The sequence below is a fragment of the Pogona vitticeps genome, chromosome 2 (assembly GCF_051106095.1).
Source record: "Pogona vitticeps strain Pit_001003342236 chromosome 2, PviZW2.1, whole genome shotgun sequence".
In the NCBI taxonomy this organism is placed as follows: Eukaryota; Metazoa; Chordata; class Lepidosauria; order Squamata; family Agamidae; genus Pogona; species Pogona vitticeps.
This window is the reverse complement of record NC_135784.1, coordinates 88,820,418-88,832,450: the sequence shown is the minus strand read 5'-3', so window position 1 is coordinate 88,832,450 and position 12,033 is coordinate 88,820,418. Positions and strand designations below refer to the sequence as shown.

General features: G+C 41.7%; 1 long non-coding RNA gene across 1 annotated transcript; it reads left to right on the top strand.

The window, feature by feature from the left end:
- The first annotated feature begins 2,792 nt into the window (after positions 1–2,792).
- On the top strand, positions 2,793–11,555 carry LOC144586789 (uncharacterized). The gene is made up of 2 exons (XR_013541814.1): positions 2,793–3,020; positions 4,419–11,555. It is a non-coding gene; the product is annotated as an uncharacterized LOC144586789 (long non-coding RNA).
- Positions 11,556–12,033: the final 478 nt, after the last annotated feature.

Genomic DNA, 12,033 nt, shown 5'->3' with positions numbered 1-12,033 from the left:
GGGGAGGTGTCACATACAGCACTGATGGTACCTGTCTGTCATGGGTTTGGAGGGAAAGTTCCATCCTATGGGGAGTGGAAGGCGGGACATCAGGGGGGAGGAGCTGTACTGTATATATATTTGGAGCTTGTGTGGAGAGTTAGGAGTTGGAGTCTGTGTGTCAGACTGGGTACAACTATGTGTCAGTTAGTACATACCTGATAGGTTCAGGTTTCTATTTAGGTAGCCAGAACTGATAGGTTCAGGGTCTGTGCGTTACCTTAAAGGGTTCAGTGGGAACCAAGCTGTTGTATGTGTGTGATTGGGGTTATGCCACGTTACATTATCCTATTTACCTGATTCTTTTATGTACCCTGTTTGTTGTTTCAATAAACCTTGTTCTTTTATTTATTAAAATCCATTCCTGGTCTGTGTGACTCCTTACAGGGAATGGTTGGTGGCAGCATAACTATAGGGTGGGATACTCCAGTAGGTCTGGGGTTGCCACACCAAGGCACCTTCTGACTGAAATTTCCAATATCATTGCATGGTTTAATAAGTGAGCCACTTCAGGATATGGCCAAATTGAATACTTCCTGTGCTTCTCAGCAGAAGGGCAGGAAACTGAAAATGTTTAAAGGCTCTGACAGATTATCACTGAGTCAATGCATTAGTTTTTTTTTAAAAGATAAATATATTTATTTTCTTTGGCTTGTTGGAAGGGTTAGTTGAAAATTGTCTGCAGTGGAATCCATGGAAAAGCTACCCTTAATACAAGGAATATTGAGTATCTCTTCATTTACAACAGAACAAGAAACCCATTGTTCCCTCTGAAACTAAATGTGATCAATCAAAGCTGTTTCCATTTACCAAAATGTTTTTGGTAAAGTTTTTATTCCACAACAAACACACATGCCATTAATTTTCAGATCTCAATGTCAAAGAAAGAAGGGTAGGGTGAGGCTGGAGGAGAGAAATGGGCCCACAAGAGCAAGTAAAAGCCACAAGGCAAGGATAGAGGTGTAGGAGAAAGGAAGGGGCCAAAGTGAGGGAGGGGAAAGGATGCCAGCAACTACGGCAATGGTAGCAAATGGTGGCATAACTCATTCTCCTGCCTCTCTTCCGGAAGAACATGGGCCATCACTGGTACTGAAACCCCAGGTGAGACCTTCAGGGTGTGATCCAGGGGATTTCCTCATCACAATTTCAAATGCATGCCTCTGTCTAAATATTCCTAAATGTATGAGATAGAACTTTTTGCCTTCAGGATGAGTTTACTGGTAGAAAACCTTCAAACACATCAACTTTACGTGGGATTTTCTGTTAAGCCAAATAATCCAATAATCAGCATTTAACAGATGGGAAAGGTCCCTTTACTTTGAACCAATCTTTAAGAAAGGAAAGAATCCATCATTGACATGTATGTGATTCCTCAAGACAAAGTGGAAATTTTGCAGAAAAGTATCTATGGTTGTGAAACTCTCATCTGCAACAGTGTAAGAGACTCCTGCAGGCCTTTTATTTATGCCAGATAAAAACTAACAAATTCTGCTTGGAATAAACTTTTGTGGAGTGCATCTGATGATGTGGAAGGCTTATGTCAGATGAAACTTACTAGTCTTTAAGGTGCCACAGATCTTTTTGTTGGTTTTCCTTGAAAAGTTTGGTTTATCTAGGCTCTTCTTTATTTATATGAACTATTGAGAAAGGCCGAGTGTGGCTCAGGAACCTAAAGTTGCCCACAACTTTGATGTGGAGAATTAGCTGACTGCTAAATAGATCAGGTGTGTGTGTGTGTGTGTGTGTGTGTGTGTGTGAGAGAGAGAGAGAGAGAGAGCATGTGCACATGTGTGCATGCTCGCATGTATTTTAAAAAGAGAGAGAGAAAGAGATCCTGTTTAAATAGACTGCTGCAGTTAAAGGTAGTTTCCATGTGGAGTTTAACTCAGTATGGCATCAACAAATTTAATCCTCTTAAATATTAAAAATGATGACTGACAGCTTGTTTTGGTGCCTAGAGAAATAGGAAGGAAGGAAGGAAGGAAGGAAGGAAGGAAGGAAGGAAGGAAGGAAGGAAGGAAGGAAGGAAGGAAGGAAGGAGTGATTATCAACACGACAAAGTGAGGTTTCTCTTGAAATGCAGCATGTTTATCAAAGTTTTGTAATCACATTTTTAAAGGAAAATAACAGTGCTAGTTGCACCTCACTACTTAAACACATACCATGATTTACTGGCTTTTCTGTTTTGTCACGAATTGATTCTGAGTCTCTGGAAAGTTCTCAAACAAATTAAGCTTCTTTACTGAAAGCAAATGGAAAGAAAGAGAAGGAGAAGAACGGGCAGAAGCATCTCTTGCTGAGCAGAAGCTGCATAATTGGATTAAAATCTCTGTGTATGTACAGTGAGGGGATCTGAGGACCCCTGCTGCCCTTTTGATTCCTATGGAGATGGCAGGCACAATGTAAGAGTGTCACTGAAGAAAGCATGAGACAGAGGTATGTAGCACAACATGATGCACCATCCAAAGCTTGAGGATTTTACCCAGCGGTCACTTCCCTGGAGGAATAGTAGAGCAGGCTTCTTTCAGCAGCTGTGGAAAGGTGACCAATGATGCTCATTATAAGCAAGTCTCTTTTGGCACTGGATGTAGATTAAGGATGCATGTTTATGTTTGTAGTTCATTAGCAGTTGGGTGAGGAGTTCCCCAAAGTATATCTTGGGAAGGCTTTTTGAGGGTGAGAAGGGGAGAGAAGATCCACAGTTTGAGCCCCTTCCCTTTTCCTTGCATTTCAAATCACCTGCTCCTGCTAGTCTTTAATCTCCCCATAACCTTTTTCTTTTTCTCCTTTTCTCAGACTTTACAGGGTGAGGATGTCATATATATTGTATTCAAGTATACCCTTTGACCACCAGCAAGCCAAAAGCTGTATCAAGAACTGAGAGGGCCATTTGTGTGGTATTCTGTTTAAAACTTAAAAAGAAACAAATGAAGAATCACTCCAACTCAAATCTGTTTGCAAAAATTGTGTATGCTTTTCCGGTAAGTATGTGCTTTACAATCTTTTTAGGTGCATTTGCTGATGAATGCAGAGTGGAGGTAGCCAAACTGTTCCTATTGTCATTGAACCACACTTACCACAACCCCTCACCATCCCCATGTTGGCTAAGACTGATGGGAGTTGCAGTCTAACAACATCTGAAGGACCACATCTAACATAGAGGTTTCAAATAAGTAGTAAATCAACACACAGTTCTCTACCTAATCCTGAAACCCAATTAATAATCCCAGTTAGAGTAGCCCCACTGAATCAATGAGATTGACACAAGTATTAATTCAGTAATTGATTCACTGGGTCTGTTCTAGTTGGGATGAACAGATTGATTTAATGGGTCTACCCAAGCTGATTTTAATTGTTAATAGCCAGAATCCTGTTGCTTATTTATGCTGGTGTTAAGTGCAGTGCTATAAATCATAGTAGCAAATTGCTGCTAATTAACAAGTCACTGCTTGCATTCCTCGTCATGTGCAAGCAGAGATGGGCATGACTTGCTCCATGCTGCATCATCGCAAGTTGTTGACGTAGTACCACAGGTGCCGCACATTCCGTTTGCCCACCCAAAGCCAGCATCCCCACTCACAACCGGTGCGCTCTGCTCCAGCAGTTGCCCACCCAAAGGCAACATTGCAGGAATCCCTACCCTGTCTCCTCATCTAAGTGAGCAGCAGCTGGAGGAGGCGGGGAAGGAAAGTCTGTGCTCCTGCTATGACTGGACGATTGTGCTAAGAACAGGATACGAATAGCATGCGCTGGCTGGTGAGTGGGAGACCTGGCCGGGGTGGGGAGGAGAGAGGAAATGCATGGCCCCTGCGGTGCTGCACTAATGATTTGTGACAACACAAGAAGAAGTGAGTTGTGCCCATCTCTGTTCATGAGTCTTCTGAGTTTACGCTTCATGAGGAAGACAACCAGCAACTTGTTAATTAGTAACAATTTGCTTTTACAATTTATGCTAGTAGAAATAACTGATGAAATACTGGTCTAGATTTAATATCCTTGCTACAAAATGTTCATCAGTAAGGTTTGTAAGACTTAGCTTTATTTTTTAAAAAAAATCATGAAAAATTATTTTTGGCATTCATGAGATTTTATAGTCAAATTCTGAAAACACGTTAACGTGCTAATAGCAAAAGACTCTGAACATGTGCTTGGGGTTTGCATTCCCTTTTCAGCTCTAAGGCAACAGATTGCAAAGACAGCCCTGGCTGAAGAAATCCCTTGTTTTATCTCACAATCACATTGAATATTTGATAGTGCTTTCTTTGAGAAAATGTTATTTATTTGCCCATTCTCCCCCCCCCTTCATCTCAGAGTAAGCAAGTGTTTCTGTGCCATAACTCCTGAAGAACTTCAACACATAAAACTGTTCTTCTTGACAGGAAGCAGGACAAGAACTTTTTTGTCATTCTCCACTGAGAAGAGAAAACAACAGGACACTCTGGAGTTTCCGTAGAATCTACAATGCCACTAGATGGAGGACTACGAGTCAAAATACACCATACTGCTCTTCTCCCTTTTCTTCCTTAATATTCTATTTTCTTGGTGGTGAAAGGGGGAAAAAAGATGGAAGAATCATCAGGAAAGTGTGGGAGGATTGCTAGTAGAAGATGACAAACTCTGGAGCCCTATAAAATTCAAAGTTTGGAAGTACCTGTTAATTTCATGCATTAGTGCGTAATTGTGGCTTTGGCGTTAAACTGGAGGAGAGCACCTGTCTTTGAAGGAGCAATGTTTTGCAAGTAATGTGTTTTTGTTAAAACAATTACTTTTAAGATGTTATTGTCTAGAAGATACATCAGCTAGCTTGCCATCCTGCTTAATGTGTAAGTGGCTATTTTGATGTTAACATGCTAGATTAATATGTTGTTTCCAAGCTCCAGTAAACCTGTGTGAATGAGGTAGTAGAATTGCATGATTAATGGCTCATTGGGAACCATCTTAAGTGTAGTGCCATCTAGTGACTAAACCATATGAGGGAAATATCCTCACACAATCCTCGGGGTACTGTAGGAAGTGCCTAAACAAGCAACAGTCACCAGTTGATAGCCACTGTGTTGTGAAATAAATATATTAGGTTAAGAGAATAGGTGAAACGTTAGTTCATAGAAGAGGAGCAAGGAGGGCAAATTCTGAGTTTAATACCTTGGTGAGGAAAGGGGGTAATTCTTTCAAAGAATTAGTTTGAAGTGTTATAAATGAAATATATCCGGTGCTGAGTGGAAATAAAGGTCATATTTAGGATGCTTAGCTGTTTCTTGTCTCCAGTGTGATGGAACAAGGTAAACTCTGCAACAGGAATGTGCTGCGAAACTTCCACAGATGTTGGCAAGTCTTTGGCTCTGAATCCCGGGTCTTTGGTACCCAGCCCCACATCTGAGTCCGTATTAAAACAAGCTTTTTACCCAGAAAAAAAGGGAGGAAGGAGGTGGGTTCGAAGTCATGAGTTGAGTCCAAGTTATTGGGAAAAAGACCCAAGTCAAGTCCTAATTGAGTCACCGGTATGACTTCAGTCCAACTTGGCTGTGACTCCTGCAACTTGAGTATCAATCCATGAAAAATTCTCAGTGAATACAATAAATGGCCACAGTACAGAACCCCTATTATGCCAAGGAGATGATAATTTTTCTCCTTTGGAACATAAAAGGGGACACAAGCATTGTTGGCCGTAGTGTTTATACTAATTCCATTGCACCACCTCCCAGTCAGAAAAGTCCTTCAGGCTTGTACTTTTTCGTAGCACTCCAGAAACAAGTCAATAGACATGTCAACCTCTGCTTTCATATGCCGTGATGGCTGCGCCCTAACCTGGCTTCAGTTCTATAAAAATTGGCTCCACTGTCTCCAGCATTAGTTCAAGCATTTTTTCAAAGGGAGAATGTGAGTTCAGCTGACAAAACATCTGTAGAAATGGTCCAGTGCAAATTTTAAGGTCTTGCTTGTGAGGCTGATTAAATGGCCATTGTTTCTAAGTATTTCTAAATGACCACCAGATCATGCCAAAAAATTTCCACCCCTAGAAAAATTAGTCTTATTTCGTGACTAAGCAATTGAAATAACAACAGCTTTGCTTACGTCTGTGGCTGTTTCCACACACCTTTGCAATTCCCTCATTGCTGTAGTATGAATCCTTGGGTGCAAAAACTTTAACTTTTTGCATCTAATTTTTAACATTTTATATATCCTTTCTCTGCCATGTCATTTTTGCCAGGTTTTTTTTAGACAAATAAAATACTACAGGGGAGGAATCTCACTATAATTATATGTAAAACAGAACTATTAAGGATTCGAGATACAATCTTCTTTAGAAGCAAATCAAACATGAATGCAGGTGAAGATTTTAGAAACATCCTTATTTTAAAACCAGCCATTTTCTGATGTAACTTGATTCCTGCCAAGCCACCAAGCAAGCAAGCAAGATCATTGTAACTAGCAGCAGTGCTTAGTGAAAACCCACAGAGATCTTCCACTAAAAAATTATTGAAAACCTCTTTTGGTATAGTGAGCCCTTTTTATTCATATGTTTTGGATTTTCATTGTCTCCTTGATGCAAAGGTATTAAATAAGACATTATAAGAAACATGGTCGTTATTTTGCCTAGAGTACCAGCAAGAAGCTTTCATTGAGAAAGAATGAAGCATTTGGGGTGAAGCCAGTAACCGCCTGTGACACTTAATTTTTTACATTGGAAGTTATTTGTGAATGGCTTTCTGTCATGACTGCTGTCCCTTAGCTTCCTGTTGGGTTCCCCATTGCCTTTACCCCCCCCTCACTCCTTGATAATATACATGTGCCAAACAGGATTAGTGTTTCCAAAACCTGTGCAGGCCACTTCTCTCCTCACCCCTCAGCGCACACTTCACCCCTCTTCCATTCTGACACAGGCCTTGCATAGAATTTAACTTTCTCACTACAGGGCAGCTGGTAATGGAGGGTTGGTTGAAAAGAAGGCTTTCAGGCTCATTGCTTTGGAAGAATAGGGTGGGTGTCTGATCCGCAGCTTTCCTTTTTGATAGGAAAGGATAATCCCTTCTGTAAGACAGGGGTGTCAAAGCTGCAGGGAGAAAGAGATCAGGCTCTCCCATGAAACAGAAAAACAGACCAGCTTTCCAACAGAGGACAATCTGGAATTTGACAGCTGTACCGTGTTGAGCTGGCACTTATTACTTACCTAATGATTTAATTTCCTCATTGTGGGTTGTTTTATTCCTGCAGTTAACTAAGATCTCTTCTTGAAAAGAGATTTTGGGGCGGGGGACCCTGAAATTTCAATCCCAGCTAATTTTTCTGCACAGTCACCCATACAGTTACTAAAACAAAGTAACTGTACATGTAACTGTTATTTTGTATACTTCTCTGTACCCTGTAGTGCTTTCAAAAATCCGGATGAACAATTTACTCCCTTTTAGTTTTGTCAAGTACTTTTTGCACATCTTTCAGCATTTGCTAATCATTTTAACAATGTATTGGACAAAACAAAATACCTTGCAGTTGTGGCCAGGTATATATTGATACCAGAAAATATAGCATCCAGACCAGAATCAAAAAGCATGAAAGACACTGCAGACTAAAACAACCAGAAAAATCAGCAGTAGCTGAACATGCCCTGAAACAAGCTGGACATTAAATCCTATTTCAAGACACAGAACTACTGGACAACACCAGTAATTATTATGTTAGACTACACAGGGAAGCCATTGAAATCGGCAAACACCAGTATAGTTTCAACAAAAAAGAAGAAAGCCTTAAAATCAGCAAAGCCAGAACTGAAAAATACAGCCTGCAAAAGGTCAATGAACTCTACCCAGCCACAAGGACCAGTGATCACTGCATACAAAAGACCAGCCACTGACACCCATCAATCACAGTGACATATTTGTTTGTTTGATTTGTTTGATTTATACACCACCCATCTGGCAGCCAATGCCAGTCTGGGAGGTTTACAACAAATAACAAAAAATAACAGAGTAACAAAATAGCAAATCAAAAATCATAAAGTGAAGATAAAATTATAATACAACAAAAACAATTAAAAGCACAGAAAAATAAAAACATGGAGCATGGCAGTATGATAGAAGTTATATTATTGGACACGATTGTATTAGAATATAGTCTGTTCAAGGAAGGCCTGTCTCAATAGCCAGGTTTTTAGTAGCTTTTTGAATGTGCCAAGTGAATGGGCCAGGCAAACTTCAGGTGGAAGAGAGTTCCATAATTGTGGCACTACCGCCGAGAAGGCCTGATTTCTAGGTGGTTATTTTCTGGGCCTCTCTCAGTGTCAGAACTCTCAGCCGCCCTGCCTGCGACAATCTCATAGGACGGACAGACCTAACTGGAAGGAGGTGCTCGGCCAGATATCGAGGTCCCAAACCATTTAGGGCCTTATAGGTTAGTAGGACCACCTTGAAACTGGTATGGACGCGAACAGGTAGCCAGTGTTAGGTGGCCAGGGTGGGGGAGATATGTTGGTATTTTCTAACCCCACTCAGAAGTCTGGCTGCCGCATTCTGGACCTGTTGGAGTCTCCATAGCAGACGGAAGACTGTCTTCAGACAAATGGGCTTGTGAAGGTAATTGGATGTTGAAAGTGGCCTATTCATCAGCTCTCAAACCCTGGGCAGGCTTGGATGGGAGAATTTTTTAAAGGTTCCCCTTGACATTTAATCCAGTCGTGTCTTATTCTAGGGAGCAGTGCTTGTCCGAAGACAATCTTCTGTGGTCACATGGCCAGCACGACTAGACACAGAATGCCATTACCTTCCCACCATGGTGGCACCTATTTATCTACTTGCATGCTTTCAAACTGTTAGGTTGGCAGGAGCTGGGACAAGCGATGGGAGCACACCCCGTTACTTGGATTCGATCTTATGACTGCAGGTTTTCTGACCTTGCAGCACAGAGGCTTCTGAGGTTTAACTCGCAGTGCCACCACAAAGCATTACAGTGGTCTAATCTCAAGATTACCAGAACATAGACCAGTGTGGTGAGGGACCCGGTGTCAAGGTAGGGATGTAGCTGGGTAATCCACTTTAGGTGGAAATAAGCGGATCGGACCAAAGACACTATCTGAGATGTCATTGATAGGGATGGGTTCAAAAGCACGCCCAAGCTATGAACCTCATCCTTCATGGAAAGAGTGCCCCTCCAAAAGATAGGGAGGCACCCAGACCACAGACATTAGGGGCCCCCACTCACAAGATTTCTATCTTGTCCGGGTTCAGCCTCAGTCTGTTGTTCCTCATCCATCCCAGCACTGCATCCAGGCAGCGCTCAAGGGATGGGACAGCATCCACTGCAGAAGGATGGAAGCAGAGACAGAGCTGAGTGGCATCCACGTATTGGTGACACAAAGCTCCAAAACTCCTGATGACCTCCCTCAGCAGCCTCATATAGGTATTAAATAGCATTGCGGAGATGATTGACCCCCCCAAAACTGAGAGCCCACGGAGCAGACAACATCTGCCCAAGCTGAACTCTCTGAGGATGGTCCTCCTAGAAAGATTGGAGCCTGGCTAAAGCCTGACCACTGATCCCCAACCCTGAGAGCCTCCTCAGGAGGATTCCATGGGTGATAGTATCAAAGGCTGCTGAGAGGTTGAGGAGAACCAGCAAGGACATTTTGCCTCTGTCAGCCTCCCTCAAGAAGTCATCTTGCTGTCTCCATGCCATGACATAGCCTGAACCCAAACTGGAATAGATCAAGAGCATTGATCTCCTCCAGGAAAGCCTGAAGCTGATCAGCCACCACTCTCTCCACCAGCTTGCCAATAAAGGGGATACTGGCAACTGGACAATAATTGTTAATATCATTAGTCACCAGATTGGATTTTTTTCTGGATAGGCCTAATGAGTGTCTCCTTGACAGCAAGGGGGACCCAGCCCTCAAGGAGAGACCCATTAATAAGTGACTCCAACCACTCAGTTGTTATCGACCTGGCCACTTTCAAGATCCAGGCCGAGCAAGGATGTAGTGAGGAGGTGGTGGCCCTGTAGTGATCAAGGACCCTGTCAACATCAACAGACTGATCATCTCCCCCCATCACAACAAAACACCCATAACAAAACAACACCCTGATCACAGGAAACACCCAATCTCCTGAAAAGAACAAAAACCTGTTATCCCACAGCTACAAATACTCAAGAATCCCACATACTACACCAGGAAACAGACAGAATTCCAGCTCGTGTCCTCTGAAGATGCGAGCCACAGAGACTGGTGAAGCATTAGAAAGAAAAACCTTGTTCTCCAGAACATGGCCAAATAGCCCAAAAACCCCACAACAACCAAAACAAAATACCATTGCAATCCTAGGATTTCAGGATGTGTCAAAATTTGGAAAAGTTCTGTTTTTGGATGACAAGTCCCAGAATCCCTCAGTCAGTATGGATGGCAGCAATCCAGCATGAGCCGAGTTGGACTTTGTAGTCTTCCAGTGCTGGAAAGGATCTTTGCCACACCCACCACTCAGAAATGCAACAGGTGAGATGCAAAGGTAGACATTTTGAGCCTGGGACATGATGTTTATGTCCACATATATATCCTTGCTTCCTTCACTCCAAAATGAAGTGAAAGGTATAGAGACGTCTTGCCTGCATGCGTCTAAGTCTCTGCATAACCACATTGTCACAGTTCTGCAGCTACGCACGAGCTTGTCACACTGCAAAGGCAACCTTTTTGCATGGCAAATGTGTGAACTGCCCCAGTCACTAGCCTAAGCCATTGAACCTGGTTAACCACTCAGAATCCAACTGATTACACAGTCTCTTCACAGGTTGTATAGCAGCAAACCAGAGAAATAACTTTATATAGTGAAAGATATGATTTCTACAATTGACCTCAAAATATATACGGTAACTCTCCCCTTAAAACTAAACTTATATCCTTCGTCTATAGTTTTTTTTTAAATGTCAAAGATGCAACATAGTTGATTATAAGTTGCCTTTTAGCAGGAAAAAAGATCAATATTTTCTAAACATATACTAATTTTTAAGAAAACCCTTCTGGTCATTTTGATTTTGGTTTATGTCAGCAACTGATTCCACTCATTCTCAGCTTGCTTTCTTCAGAGAGAGAGAGAGAGAGAGAGAGAGAGAGAGAGAGAGAATCAACCTCCTCTGTACTAACTGTCATTCTCTAGAACTATATAAAATTCATATGTATCCAATATTTAATCTGCCAGCTTCACTGGAATTAATTGGAATGTAGCAGTGTAATGCAAACCAGCCAACATTTTGTTTTGTACTTGGAAACATGGACGACGCCAAGCCTTCATTTGACCAAGGGTGGGAGTGGAAGAGTCTTGGATTCTCTCAGCCAAGGGGGTTGGCATGCAGAGATGATCATTGTCAGCAATGCTCCAAGAAGATTTCTTGCCCCATTGTTGTGGGACATGATTAAATTACATCATTCTCATTTTTTCCATCCCTAACACTTACCACTTACAATAGTTTGTCCCATGCAATCAAATATGATCTTCAAGTTCCAGATTGATTTTAAAAAAGAAGAAGAAAAAGAAAAATGCTCTTAAATCTTTCAAAGTATTTCGTGGGATGGGTATGAAGGGAGGAAATTAAAAGGGGGGATCAATAGCAATTCACTTAAAAACGTTTGCAGAATCCAGCCGAGTTTTATTCCAAACATGCCACAATGAAATCTATATTGTTTCTCAAAACCAGTTTTCCAACCCGCGTCCCGTTGTTTTTATCTGCCCATGCTGGAGCAAGGTTACCTTGAAAAGATATTGTAAATAAGCTGGTGTTGAATAAGAGGATGATAGCTCTGCTCCACAGCTTGGAAAAGTTACTTTCTCAAATATATTCCCAAAATCCCCAAGGAAGAAGTGGAACAGAAATCTGTACTTCAAAAAGATAACTTCTAGAATATTTGCTGTACTCTAAAAGCACTAAAAATGCAAGAAGTTTGACTGTAGAATTTGTAACTAGCCATAGCATACCAATACTAACTGTCCTCATGGCTTATGGTGAAGACATTGGGGA